Below are 12,859 nucleotides of genomic sequence, written 5' to 3' on the forward strand. Positions count from 1 at the left end.
AGATAATGTACTTAAAGGTTTTAGACTGCCGATGTGCCTCTTAAAGGTGAGCATACCTTTGAATTATGCTCTACAGGACGCCTTGACCTTTGTCCCAAAAACGGGGGGACATGTGTAAAATTAGGCAAAGCGTCGGACACCGATACAGACCTCTGAAAAACGGGACTGTCAGGGATAATCCGGGACGACTGGTCACCCTACTCTGATGACTATGGAATAAAGAGCATTAGTGATTCCACAAAGGTTCGCAGCTTCCTCCTGTGAATGAAATCCTACGAATCCTAGCTTGGGTTCAAAGCTGGCACTTGGCGACGGCTTTACGGTGCGAGACCTCGGTAGCTTCCGTCCACTCACAACACAAACACTTGACTAGTTGCCCGGCAACGGGGCGCTGCGTGCTGACGTTACACGATTCCCGTAGCTCGCCGTGCTGTCTTTTCTCTCCTCCATCTGCGCTTCACAATTACGGCCTCCGTTGCATAGCAACAGCAAACGCCAAGAGATGGGGCCTGACCGCCGAGCTCAGCCTCCGGCTAAATTCTGGCTCCCTTCCGCCTTCTTCCTACCCTGTCCGCTGCGGTTTTAGGGGTGTATGAAACGAAGGACGGAGTCACGGGTGGCTGGTGAGTTTTGGAGGCAGATGGTTCATTCTCTGTTTTTATCGGGAGACACAAAGTGAATTTACGGTACGCCGCACGCGCACTTACTCTTTAAAACCAGGGGAACTCCTTTTACCCACGGCGAGTCACCAAACTGCGTTTTTGAAATGTAAATGTCCCGTGCTTCACTTTTACTCCCAACGTGACCAGCTTTTCCAGTGTCCAGGGTTTCAAACTGTTGGTAATTGTCTCAATGTGCTAGTGCCTAAAGCTTCCAGTGCTCCATTAGCGATGCCATTGCTCGCAATCTACTGACATTGTACTTCCGTTGATACTATTACCCTTAGTGCGCAGAACATCCGCCCTGCTGCCAGTGCCCCAGTGCATTGCCCTGAGCTGGCAGTGTGCCATTAATGATAGTATGCATTTAATGGCCAACCACTCATTGATCTGCCAGCCCAGAGCTTTCACTGTGGTTTAATGCGTATAGTTCCATCTGTGCATTGCAAGTGCCTGAAGATTCCAATGTGCTACTGTGTCCCAGAACTTCAAGTGAGCTGCAGGGTTGTCACCTAGCCGCAGTGCCTAATTTGTAAAATAATAAGTGCCGGTGCCCAAAGCTTTTCTTAAAAGTCTGCAGCCGGCGCTGGCAAATGTTGGGATTGTGCATACAAATGCTCTGGGGTCTGGATTTCATTTCCTGCCTCTTTCATTCATCACCAGTCAGTCCCTGGCCCTTTACCTCACTCTTGCATGTTATTTCTCATCCCTATTCTACCCTTGTCACTGATATTGCTGTATTCCCCCCTTTTTTTTTTGCTCTGGGTCAGTCCGATTAGGAAAAATAAGTGATAGTCCCCCAAAAGGAGTTCCCCCACCTGCAACCACCAGCGCAAATTAAGCAGTCCTAGCTGGGTTTTTTTTACCGGCCCGGACTATATTTGTAGATCCAGAATGCTAAAACAATCGCGAAAAGCAACTAAATTTTCTCTTCATCATGGCATTTAAGCAGCAAACGCACACACAAATCCGGGGAAAAGTATGTCGGGCTATCTAAATTGTTTCAGAATGTATTATTAGTGCACACTTATGGATAATGCCATGTTACAAAAGAATCATGAACATTTCACTCAAATTAATTTTCTTCTTGGCATAATAAATATCTTTTAATTCGTAATAAGCCCTTTTACTGGAAATCCTGGAGAGCCCGAGGTTTGATTTGGATCTCGCAACTCTTTTCCGGTCTCACCTTTCTCTCTTTTTCCGATATTTGTTCTTTTTTTGGTCTACCCTCATCCTTTTTCCCCAAATACCTTTTACTTAAAGCTGCTATTCTCGAGACCTATGAGCGGATATTGAACTCCCCGCCTCCCCTTGTTTCACGCGCCCCTAGCTCTCAGCTTCACTCTCTCCTTCGTAACACCCCCAAGGCATCTCTTATTTATAAATACCTTCACACGCATGAGCTGCCCAGACCCAAATCCAAGATAGAACATCAATGGGAATCAGATCTCGGAATAGATTGGCCGATATCTACATGGGATAAGGTTTGGGCAAAACTTCGTAAAACCTCCAGAGCAGCTTCCCTGACACAATCCTTATTTTTTATTTATAACAGATTACTTCTCACGCCTTCTACACTAAATAAGCGTTTTCCAAACACCCCAGATTTATGTTGGTCATGTGATACCCCTAATGCTACCTTACTCCATTTGCTATTCCTTTGTAAACATGTGCATGACTTTTGGTTACAGGTGTGGGCTCAAATTAATGTTATTTTCCATACTTGTATTCCGTTTTCTCTCTCTCACCTCTTCTTAGGAAGCTTATCTTCTAGCTGGGATATTGTAGATATGAATGTCCGCATTGTTGATTTATTATTAGCTGTAGCTTTCCAACAAATTATTGTTAATTGGAAAAACGCATCTAATATTTCCCTCAAAGCATGGTGGTACAATGTTTGCCACAATCACAGACTTGATACTGCCTTTGTTTTTCCTGTTCAATTAGCAGCTAAACGTGCAGACCTATGGCTTCCCATTACGTTGTATTTAAATAATTGTTCTGCCCGTTCTTTCCGTCCAATGCCTGTTCAACAAGAAGTTCCTAAACCTCCGTGATACCCTTTTCACATTCAAGATTCACTAGCATATTGTTTTGTTTTTATTCCTTTAATGATTTGCTGTTTAACTTATAACGGTTATGCCTTTTATGATTCCTTCTCTAATGCCCATGATTACTATTTCATTGTATTTTTCTTGCCTCTTACATTTTGCATTTGTTATCCCTTCCCCCCCCCCTCTCTCCCTCTCCCTTCCCTCCCCTCCTTTATTGCTGACATTTTGTATTGATTCTTCTCTTTTCATTCCTTAATAAAATCTTATTGAACTTAAAAAAAAAAAAAATAATTTTCTTCTACCAGCTCTTGGCTCTTCCACAATAGCAAACCTTAAACAGATGGCCATATTGTTTCCTGAGAAAGGTGGCGACCCTAGCTGATATCAGTCTACCAAGTGGATAGGTAGAGACCAGAGTGCCATTTTGTGTGGTTTATGTGCCCCTGGACCAGCAAAATACTAGTACTCATGCTTCTCAGTAGACAGAACTCCCAATGAACACAACTAGCACCCAGAGCTACCAGAATGATACTCAGTCCTATAACTCTCACGTAGCCACTTGGTGTTCACCGTACATTGCGAGTGTTCAGAGTTCCCAGTATGCTGGTACATCTGGAGGACAGATTACTTGCATTGGCAACCACTGCAGGGCACTTGTGCTCCAACAGTTGTTCTGTGTGTAATGACACTTTCACTGAATGACAGCAGCCGGGACGTAAAGTCAGTGTTCAAAACAGGTAAAATAGCTCTGACAATAAAGCCTTTATTGCTCAGATGTGTGTGTGTAACCTATTTATTTACTTATTAAGATGTTTCTGTGGTGTGTAGTTCGCGTGATCTAAGAAGATGGTTTAGTGCTTTGTGTAAAGTATAACAATGAGGGTCATTTACCAATTTACAGTTGTACAAGACAAGGCTAAAGTACAAGAATATGATTTTTCATCAAGCAGAGACAGAAACAGATCTCAAGGCAAAAGCAATTTCACGTTAACATCTTTGTGATGAAACATGCAACTAACCATCCAATGGCTGTCTCTGGTGCTGAGAGAGGAGTGTAATCTGATAGGTACTTGGTGCAAGAGCAATTAATGCTGTCCATAGTAGTTTAAAGATGTTTTGATGTAGATTTGAAAGATGTGAAATAAAGGTGCTGTCTGATACTGAACGGGTTGTTGTTCCAGATCATTGATGCACAACCCGAAATGGAGCAGGCTTATGTGCCCACTTCATTGCAGCAGTTTTTTCCAAGTCCAAAAATGTTAATGCTGCAATGGAGCTTATGTCTGCTATTAGTTTTATTCTGATTTTCTGATAGTGGGGAGTATTCATTTTCTGAAAATACAGGTGAAACTTGAGTGGAAGCCAAATGTTTTCAATAAATGTTTGTGAGATACTGTCAAATTTCCTCATGCTGGTAATAAGTTTTGCACTTGCCTGAGGATAGTTTTCAGTGTGCATGTTCGAACAGCAGGTAGATCAGCAAAGATAAACATCTTATACTCAAGTCTTTATTTTAGCAGTGTCTGTGCGATTTGCTTGAAATCTTCTTTGGGTGTGAGTCTTTTGATAATTTTAAGGAATCTATGCTGGTTTTGAGCCATTAACTTTGATCTTAGGCCTGTAAGGAGGTGTAATTTATTTTGTGCAAGCATCAAAGTACAATTTGTTGTCTAATTTGAAGCTCAGGCATTTGGTATTCTGTATCAGTTGAGAGTAAATACTTGCTTATTTTAGGTGTGGTTTAATCATGTATTTTGCTGTATTCTTCTTGAGAGATGATGATAAAGAATTCATTGATTTAAAAAAAAAAAAAATCCACCTGTTCATTCTAGCTTGTAGTTTGGGGAGACAATCTTTTCTGTGATTTATGGAGGTATTTTCTTTGATCCTCAGATGAATCTGCTTGCTGACTGCGTGTTGATTGTAATATAGGCCAGGTGTATTTCGGAGCTCCTCAAGAGGTTTAAGGTATAGTTTACAATTGATAGGAGCTGGGATTGATTCTCTATGACACCGAAGGAAGTTTTTCCTGGGCGAGACGTAATTTATTTTAGCTGCTTTTCAGTAATGTTGAGGATATGATTGGAACCATTGAAAGAAGGCTCATGGATTTGTTCATCAAATTGTTATGGTCAGCCATATTACACACTGATCATATATTTATTAAGATCAATATTCATGCTAGACGTATTCCTGCATTCGGTAGGCATTGTCTTTTATGTTGAGTGTGGCAATTACAATGCTTTTACCTGAGCGGCAGCTTCACTGATAGGTTATTAAGAGACTATTATAAAAGATGACTTTATGCAGGTGTTTAGTTGCACTTTTTCCCATGATTTTCGACAGAAACGTAGACCATTGATTGGGCAGTTATTTTGTTTTAGTTTGGAGCAATCTTGTTTTTTTGAGTATCAGGGTTATAGTCTCTTTTTTAAGGGAGGCATGCACAAATCATTGATTAAGGGACGAACATAGAGGATTCCTGACTTCAGGTGCACTACATCGCCCAAAATCTCTGCTGACTCTGTGAGGAGGTGGGGCTGCAATAATTAGTGAGCGCTATATAGCCCGTAAAAAAGTTGGCTGCGGCACGTGAAGCCCTTATTCAGATCAAGGGCTTATACTGGGACTACAATCTTTCAGAAGTGTGGCATGAGCCATGACCTGATGGTTTGGTTGACAAGTTTCCCTCCCACAAATGTTTTCCTAAGTTTGAAACATTCTTAGATAGGATTATTCCCTTCATGGCCAGAACCCTTTATATTCGCTTTAGAATTGGGTCGCTACCTGTAAATGAGCTAACAGCCAAATGGAATAGGAGTGATGGTGCTGTGGAGTAATGCCCCTTCTGACCCGGCACTCTGGAAACAGAAGACCACTTTAAATTATTTTGCCCCAGATATAACAAGCCATGCTCTAAGTGTATTTATTTTATTTATTTTGAAAGTCTTATAGAGCGCGAACAAGATCCTTGCGGATATCAGAGCGCTTTACATAACAACCAACTGTATGTTGAACAAATAATAATGTGCAGGTCACCAACATACATACATAACAAGATATCGTAGGAGGATTAATCATGGTAATGTAATTTATAACAGGATCTAAAGAACTCGGCCTGAATAGCTAGTACTCATGTAAATTTTGCCATGAGAAAGGCTTTAACTTCTTTTTTGAACGATGTGGAAGATGCATTCAGTCTGGTTTCAGGGGGAAGAGTGTTCCATACTTTGGGCGCCATCCCTGAGAAGGATCGTTTATAGGTTTTCTTCTTGTTGAACCTTTGTGGTTTCAGTAGAAGTTTTTCAGCATTCCTAGAGGATCTTAGACCACCAGAGATTGTCAGTTTCTGCGTGAGGTAGCTGGGAGTGCTGTGATGTAAATCTTTATGAGTCATGCACGCAACTTTTAGGTGGATTCTAGCTTCAAATGGTAGCCAGTTCAGGGATTTTAAGTCAGGGGAAATGTGTGCACTTCTTTTCGAGCCAGTGATGAGTCTTTCTGCTGCGTTGATAGCCGCTCTTAGTGGAGCTGTTGCAGCTTTTGGGAGGCCACATAAGGAGACACTTCCGTACTCCACACGAGGGATAACTAGAGCTTGTACTGCCAACTTGAAGTCCTCAAATGGCAGGAAGGGTTTCAGTTTCCTCAAAGTATTTATCTGGAAATTAGCTCCCTTTGTAGCGTTACTGATATGTTTTTGCATCGTAAGTTTGCTGTCAAGGGTAATTCCCAAGGATTTTGCTGAGTCCACGATGGTTGGATGAACGTTGAAGGCGGTAAGCTGTTTGATCAAGTCATGCATTAAAGGGACTTTGACCGGTGGTGCTCTGAGGAGGAATTCTGTTTTTAGCGCGTTCAGTTTGAGATGATTTTCTGATAGCCAAGACTGGGTGTTCCTGAGTGTGGAGTTAAGCATCTTAATGTCTTCTAGGGAGTTGATCTTGAGATATAGTTGTGTGTCGTCCACGTACATATGAAATTGTACATTAGATGCCTGCAGAATTTCAGTGAGAGGTTCCATGAACAAGTTAAATAAGGTCGGCGAGAGTGCGGAACCTTGCGGAACCCCAAGTGTTACAGGTGAGGAATTGGAGAGCGTGTTGTTGACCTTGAATTTTTGTGTACGGTTATGGAGGAAGGAGGTAAACCAGTTTAACACTGTGCCTGACAGACCCATTCTATGCTCCAGGAGATCTATTAGTTTCTGGTGTTTGACCGTATCAAAGGCTGAGGAAAGGTCTAGCTGGATGAGTAAGCACGATCCGTTCTGGTCAAGGATTTGTAACGCATCATCAATAATGTGTGTCATGGCTGATTCTGTGCTGTGACCTGCTCTGAAACCTGATTGGTATTTATTTAGGAGGTCAAAGTGATTATTCTCCTTTATCCATCTTTGGGTGTCAGACAGTGTGCAGTGGCATTGCGCTTACTCATATTTGACACAAATTAATCCATTGTTTTTGCTTTATCAAGGTTCTTAAACTGGGCTTGGTATATAAGGTCTAGAATTGCTAATTAGAATGCCCTAAGGGAGCCCAAAGAGTATTTTGCTGATGAAAGTCACAATAGAGGGAAACGTTATGGGCCCAGCATAAATGGCTCTTGTGTACTGTGCTCCCCCAGTCTGTTGCACTAGTTACTTTAAAATGATTTTATGACCATTGTATTGTTTTAGCAGAGTTTGTCTTATATTTTATTATTGTTCGTGCGTTTCTTGTAGGTATGATTATTGCAGATTGGAAATTATGCTTGTAATGTTTCTTGATTATGTATCTAATTCTCTTTTTTTTTTACATAAATGTGAATATGCACTATGAATTTTGTTTTTAATTGAATGATACATTTGTCATTATTTAACTGCTGGGCATCTGACATTTTAAGGGCAATGTTGTTTGTGCTTGTGATTTTATCTGTAAAAAGTACAGATGATGGACGGAATGTTGAACAAATCAAACATTCAGCCCCAGTCACAGATAGGGGTTTAAGCCATCTTTTCTTTGCTCACCACGCCACCCCAGTTTGAACCCAGCCATATGCAAAGCAATCTTGACCCTGCTCCCCATGGGAACAGTCCAGCCCAAACTGCCAGGCCAGGTCCTCCCTGGACCGGAAATAGGCATCCTGGGACCGGTTTCGGGGTATCACCCCCTCATCAGCCAGACTAGCTTGAATCCAATGGCACAGTGAGTAGGGACCCACGTCTGGGCATACCCTTCCCGGTGATGCGGCAGCGTCTGATGCAACGTCGATCCTCTTCTCCAGCGATGCGAGGCGCTTTCTCATTGTGAAGCGACAGCAGCAGTGCGGCGACACGCTTCTTGCTCGTGAGTCGCGCTTCCAGCTCCTTGCGACACACAGTCCCTCAGAAAGCCTCACAAAACAGCAGGCACTTCCAAAGAACTCTTGGGGAGTTGGTGGGTAAGGTCTGTTGTCCCTGAGACTTCAGCAGGAGGTAAGCTCTATTATCAAGCCCTTGGAGATCCTTCACAAGTTGAATAAAGTACACAAAGTTCCTTTCTCCTCTCTTTGGCAGTCAGGCAACCACTGCAGGCCAATCCCTCAAGCTTAGAGATAGTCTCTCCTCAGTCTCTCTGTTTCCTTTCCTCAGCAAAGGTTTCTTCTTGTTTCCCAAAGTGATCTAAAGTACTTGGGTTTGGGTCCCAATATTTATACCCAGTTTCTCTTTGTTCTCTGAAGGCCGAGAGGCCTTTGCCTTGTCCAAACCACTTGTGGTCAGTCCTGGAGCACTTTGTTGACATGGCTCCTTCTTTCCTTTCAGAGTGCAGGGCAGAGACATCAGACGCACCACATGAGGTGGAGCCAGCATTGTGGAGGGAAGGCACAGCCCTATTCAGGTCCCAGGTGCAACTCCCCCCCCCCCCCCATCTATCTGCAGATCTCTCTGTTCAGCCCTGTGCTGACCCACTCTGTCTCCTGGCATCCCCCAGCCCCTGTCACTCAAACTCCAGACAAGGAATACACAACCTAGCAGAGGCAGGTTTGGATGGTAAGACAAGAAAATAACTACTTTCTAAAAGTGGTATTTTCAAACACAGAATGTTAAAACCAACTTCACTAAAATATTTATTTTATCATTCAGAGTTCAGGCATACTAAACTCGAATTTCTACCATGTTCCCTGAATCAGTTAGGATTATAAGATGTAATAATCAAACTGCCCATTCTGGCCTATGGGGAACAGGTAGCCTTGCAATAGTGAAAAACGAAAATGGCTGTAATTCACTATTAGGACATGCCACACACACCAGGGCATGTCCTACCTTATGCTTACAATGCACCCTGCCCTTGGGCCTACGATAGGTGTGACTAATATTCAGAAAAGGGAAGGTTAAGCGGCTGGCAAGTGGGTGCACTTGCCCAGTCAGCATGGCAGTACCAGACTGCACACAGGCTCTGCAATGGCAGACCTGAGACACACTTTTACAGGCTGCTTCTGTGGGTGACACAACCAGTGCTGCAAGTCCACCAGCAGCATTTGATTTAAAAGCCCTGGGCACACGCAGTGCACTGTACTACGGTCTGACAAGTAAACCAAACCAGCCAATCATGGAGTCACTAATCCATACATCAATTAATAGGGAGAGCATATGGACTTTAGCACTGATCAGCAGTGATAAAGTGCCCAGAGTCATAAAACAGCCAACAGCAGGTCAGAAAAAATACAGGAGGAAGGCAAAAAGTTCAGGGATGACCCTGCAAAAAGGGCCAAGTCCAACAGGACAACTAAAGCAAAAAGTACAGATGATGGATGGAATGCTGAACAAATCAAACTTTCACCCCAGTCACAGATCTGGATTTAACTGAAGATCTGTTGACTGGGGGTGAGTGTTTATAAAGTTTCAGCTCTCCATCCATCCAGCTATATCCGCCCTAAGTGGCCAAGGGTATTCCCAGATGTGGGTCTTTGCCGCTGGAGTCCAGCTAGCCTGGCTGATGAGGGGTGATACCCCGAAACCGGTCCCAGGATGCTTGTTTCTGGTCCAAGGAGGACCAGGCCTGGCAGTTCGGGCTGGATTGTTCCAATGAGGAGCAGGGTCAAGACTGATTTGTATATGGCTGGGTCCAAACTGGGGTGGCATGGTGAGCAAAAGAACAATTGATTTTACATAGGTCTCTTGACTGGGGTGAGTTTTTAAAAAGTTTCAGCACTCTCTCTATCATCTTGTTATGTTTGTGATTTTATCTGTGACATTTATACTGTACTTTTATGGTTACATATTTTTAACCGAAATAAAGTAATTCTAAATAAACATTGATTAATAGTGTTATTTGTAATAGGGGAGTAGTAAACTGGTTGCTGAACTAGCTAGGTTGAGGGTTTCAGGGAAAATTGATATCTTGATGGTTTGGTCGAGGTGAATAATTAGTTTGGGTCATCTTTAGGGGGAACTCTTGCTTCTAGGGATTGCAGGTGTTGCTTTTTAGCATTTGATGTAGTAGAGAACTAGCATTTGTTCACTCTATAGTTGATTCTTTCTCTATTTAATAATAGCTGTTTAGAAAATGTTCACGCTAGAGAAGTTAAGTATTCCACCACCAGGGGGAAAGCATTTACCATATCTGGGTTCAAAGGTGCGAATGCATTGATCATTTCATATAATTATAGTAACATGTTTTTGTGTTCCTCTTCCTTGTGTATGTAGACTTCGGTTCTATGTTTGGGGATCTATTTTATGACAACGGTAAACAGGATGAGAAAGTAGTCTGGTTAATCCATTTAAAGAGACTTGGTTCAGCAAAAAAGAGATCCATAGCTTTGAGTTTGTTCATTAGCTACAATAAAGTCTTTTCAGGTATGAAACTTAGTAATAGTTCTAGTGAGGTATCTTTCATGTTTCCCCTGTGAAAGTTAGTCACCCAGCAGTAGGTGGCCGTCATGGGACATTTGTGGATCAATAGGAAAATGAATTAGTTCTTCTTTGAATGTCCAGTTTGTGTCCAGAGGGTGATATCTTAGGACTGTGTTCATTAACCAAATGTTGGAGATTAGAATGTCAAACAACACATATTCAAAAGATAAGTCTTTAGGCAATGTAGGTTGAGTGCATCCAATTAGTTCCCAGCTTATAAAGGCACCTCCGCCTTTGGTGCTATTTTCTCTGCCCATCTGGAAAATCAAGTATCAGTCTATCAATATAATTTCCATGGGAGGGTGTGCAAGATGTGCCTGCTTTAGCAAGAGGGTTTCATGCTCATGAGCTTATATGGTGGCTTCAATGGATGGTGTATTTACTGTCACAGAGGAGCAGTATAGTGAGATGTTATTTAGTAATATATTTGAGAGCTGGAGGTCAGATGCTTTCCAAGTGGAAGGCATCTTCATTTTTAGTAAGTCTTCCTACAGACAATGGTGATACTTTGTTATAATGCAATTCAAATATTATCTGTAAAAAATGCCAAATATTAACCTCTGATAACATTACTTTCAAATAGCATATTGCATTCCTGTTTCCACATTTGTAAGTTGTGTTCACAAATGCAATGCATATGAATATACAGCCAATAGCTGCTACCACTGAACATTTTCCTATAGTTGGAACTATGATTTTAGGAGAGCCTTAGATATGTGCCTTCTTCTCCTCCCATGCAAGTAAGGCATTATTGCAGAAAACACAATGCACAATGTTGGGTGATAGAGATTGGAACACATTATAAATCCTGCGTGTCTTTTAGTGTAAACATACTTGAATACAGACAGTTGCCTTCTCATGTAAACAGTCAATTTACAGGACACATGTTAACGAATATTTTAACTTTCTTAATGTGAGAAACCAGGACCTGTTTGCATTGTCCCCCCACTTTTTGCCCCCATTTTGACTACTAAATGCTGGTTTTCTGACTCTTACTGTGCCCTGGGTTCTGCTCACCAGACTCGGGACCTGTGCTCTGATTGAAAGTACATGCTAATTTGGTATAATTACAATTGGTATTGACAACCTACCTGTAAGTCTCTAGTATGCATGCATTGTAAACCATGTTTTCCCTTTGGAATTAAAGGTACTTCCAAAGTATCAATCTACTTTGTTTTTTACATATACGTCACTCCTAAGGTATCCCATAGGTGTGAGGAAATATGAATTTTATGATCAGTTATGTCCCCTATCTTAGACCCCAACGGCTCCATGTACATGCTACAAGTACATGTATGTTCCCTCCAGTTCCAGTTATGAAGACGCAAATACATGTGCGTCCACCGTCAACATGTCCTCTTTCAGATCCGCCGTGAATGGGTCAGATATTCCATTCCTAAGTATGAAAGGCCACCGACTTTATGTGGTTCACTTTCCACGTTTTACAGTTCAGGCGAGTAGGCCCTGAATTTTGCCATCAAGCCTTTTTCTGCCTTCTGCCTCTGAAAGCTCCAGTCCAAGCCCGCATCTGTATCCATGAACTTTGTCCTACTCCCTGCGCGGCTAACGGTGCCTGATCCGGCCTATTGCCTGCCAAAAACTGTATTTCACCTTCAAGATTATCTGCTCCGCTCCTCATCCGATGCATTCCTGTCTAGTAGTTTAGGTAAACATTCTTCCAGCTACCGAGCAAAGGGCCAGGCCTCACTGTCCTCATGCAAGTAATTCATAGCCCCTGTTACTATGGAGGATTCCTGCCCCCTCGCGTCTCATGTAGACACTTAGACGCTTGTACACGCACTAACAGTCAGTATAGAATAGATTCCGTCCTAGAGACCTTTCCTTTTGGATAATACAGTTCTTTAAACATAAGATATTAGATATGATTTGGGATTAGGTTGACATGACCCCTCAGACTTCTGTCTCCACATGTAGAGCTAAATGTCAAATCCCCTTCACCCTCTAGTTGCACGTCAATCACACGTCATGCGGCTGCGCGCGCATCTCTGCCAAGTATTTCTGCTGACATTGCAGGATTCTCTTATGGATCCACCCACTTGTGACATCATGTTTAATGACGTTTCTAGTTACGCCTGTATGTACGCCTTTTTTCATTACGTATGTGTATTGTTATCTGTATTATCAGCTGTTACGCCTCCTGCATCTGTCTTAATGTAATGCTTTTCATATAAATATCTTTACTTGTCAATAATGTATTGCCTTCCCTTCCTGAACCCTCGTGGTGATGGAATTTGAAGCCTATGGTTCGA

The 12,859-nt window shown here is 42.3% G+C and overlaps 1 protein-coding gene across 1 annotated transcript in view; it reads left to right on the plus strand.

Moving 5' to 3' along the window:
• Window positions 1–473: 473 nt before the first annotated feature.
• Window positions 474–12,859, plus strand: part of ZBBX (zinc finger B-box domain containing) — a 546,096-nt gene continuing 533,710 nt past the window's right edge. The window contains exon 1 of the mRNA XM_085635186.1: window positions 474–623. The gene's annotated coding sequence lies outside the window, so the exon portion shown is untranslated. The remainder of the gene's footprint in view (window positions 624–12,859) is intronic.

Source organism: Triturus cristatus, chromosome 11 (assembly GCF_964204655.1).
Source record: "Triturus cristatus chromosome 11, aTriCri1.1, whole genome shotgun sequence".
Lineage (NCBI taxonomy): Eukaryota > Metazoa > Chordata > Amphibia > Caudata > Salamandridae > Triturus > Triturus cristatus.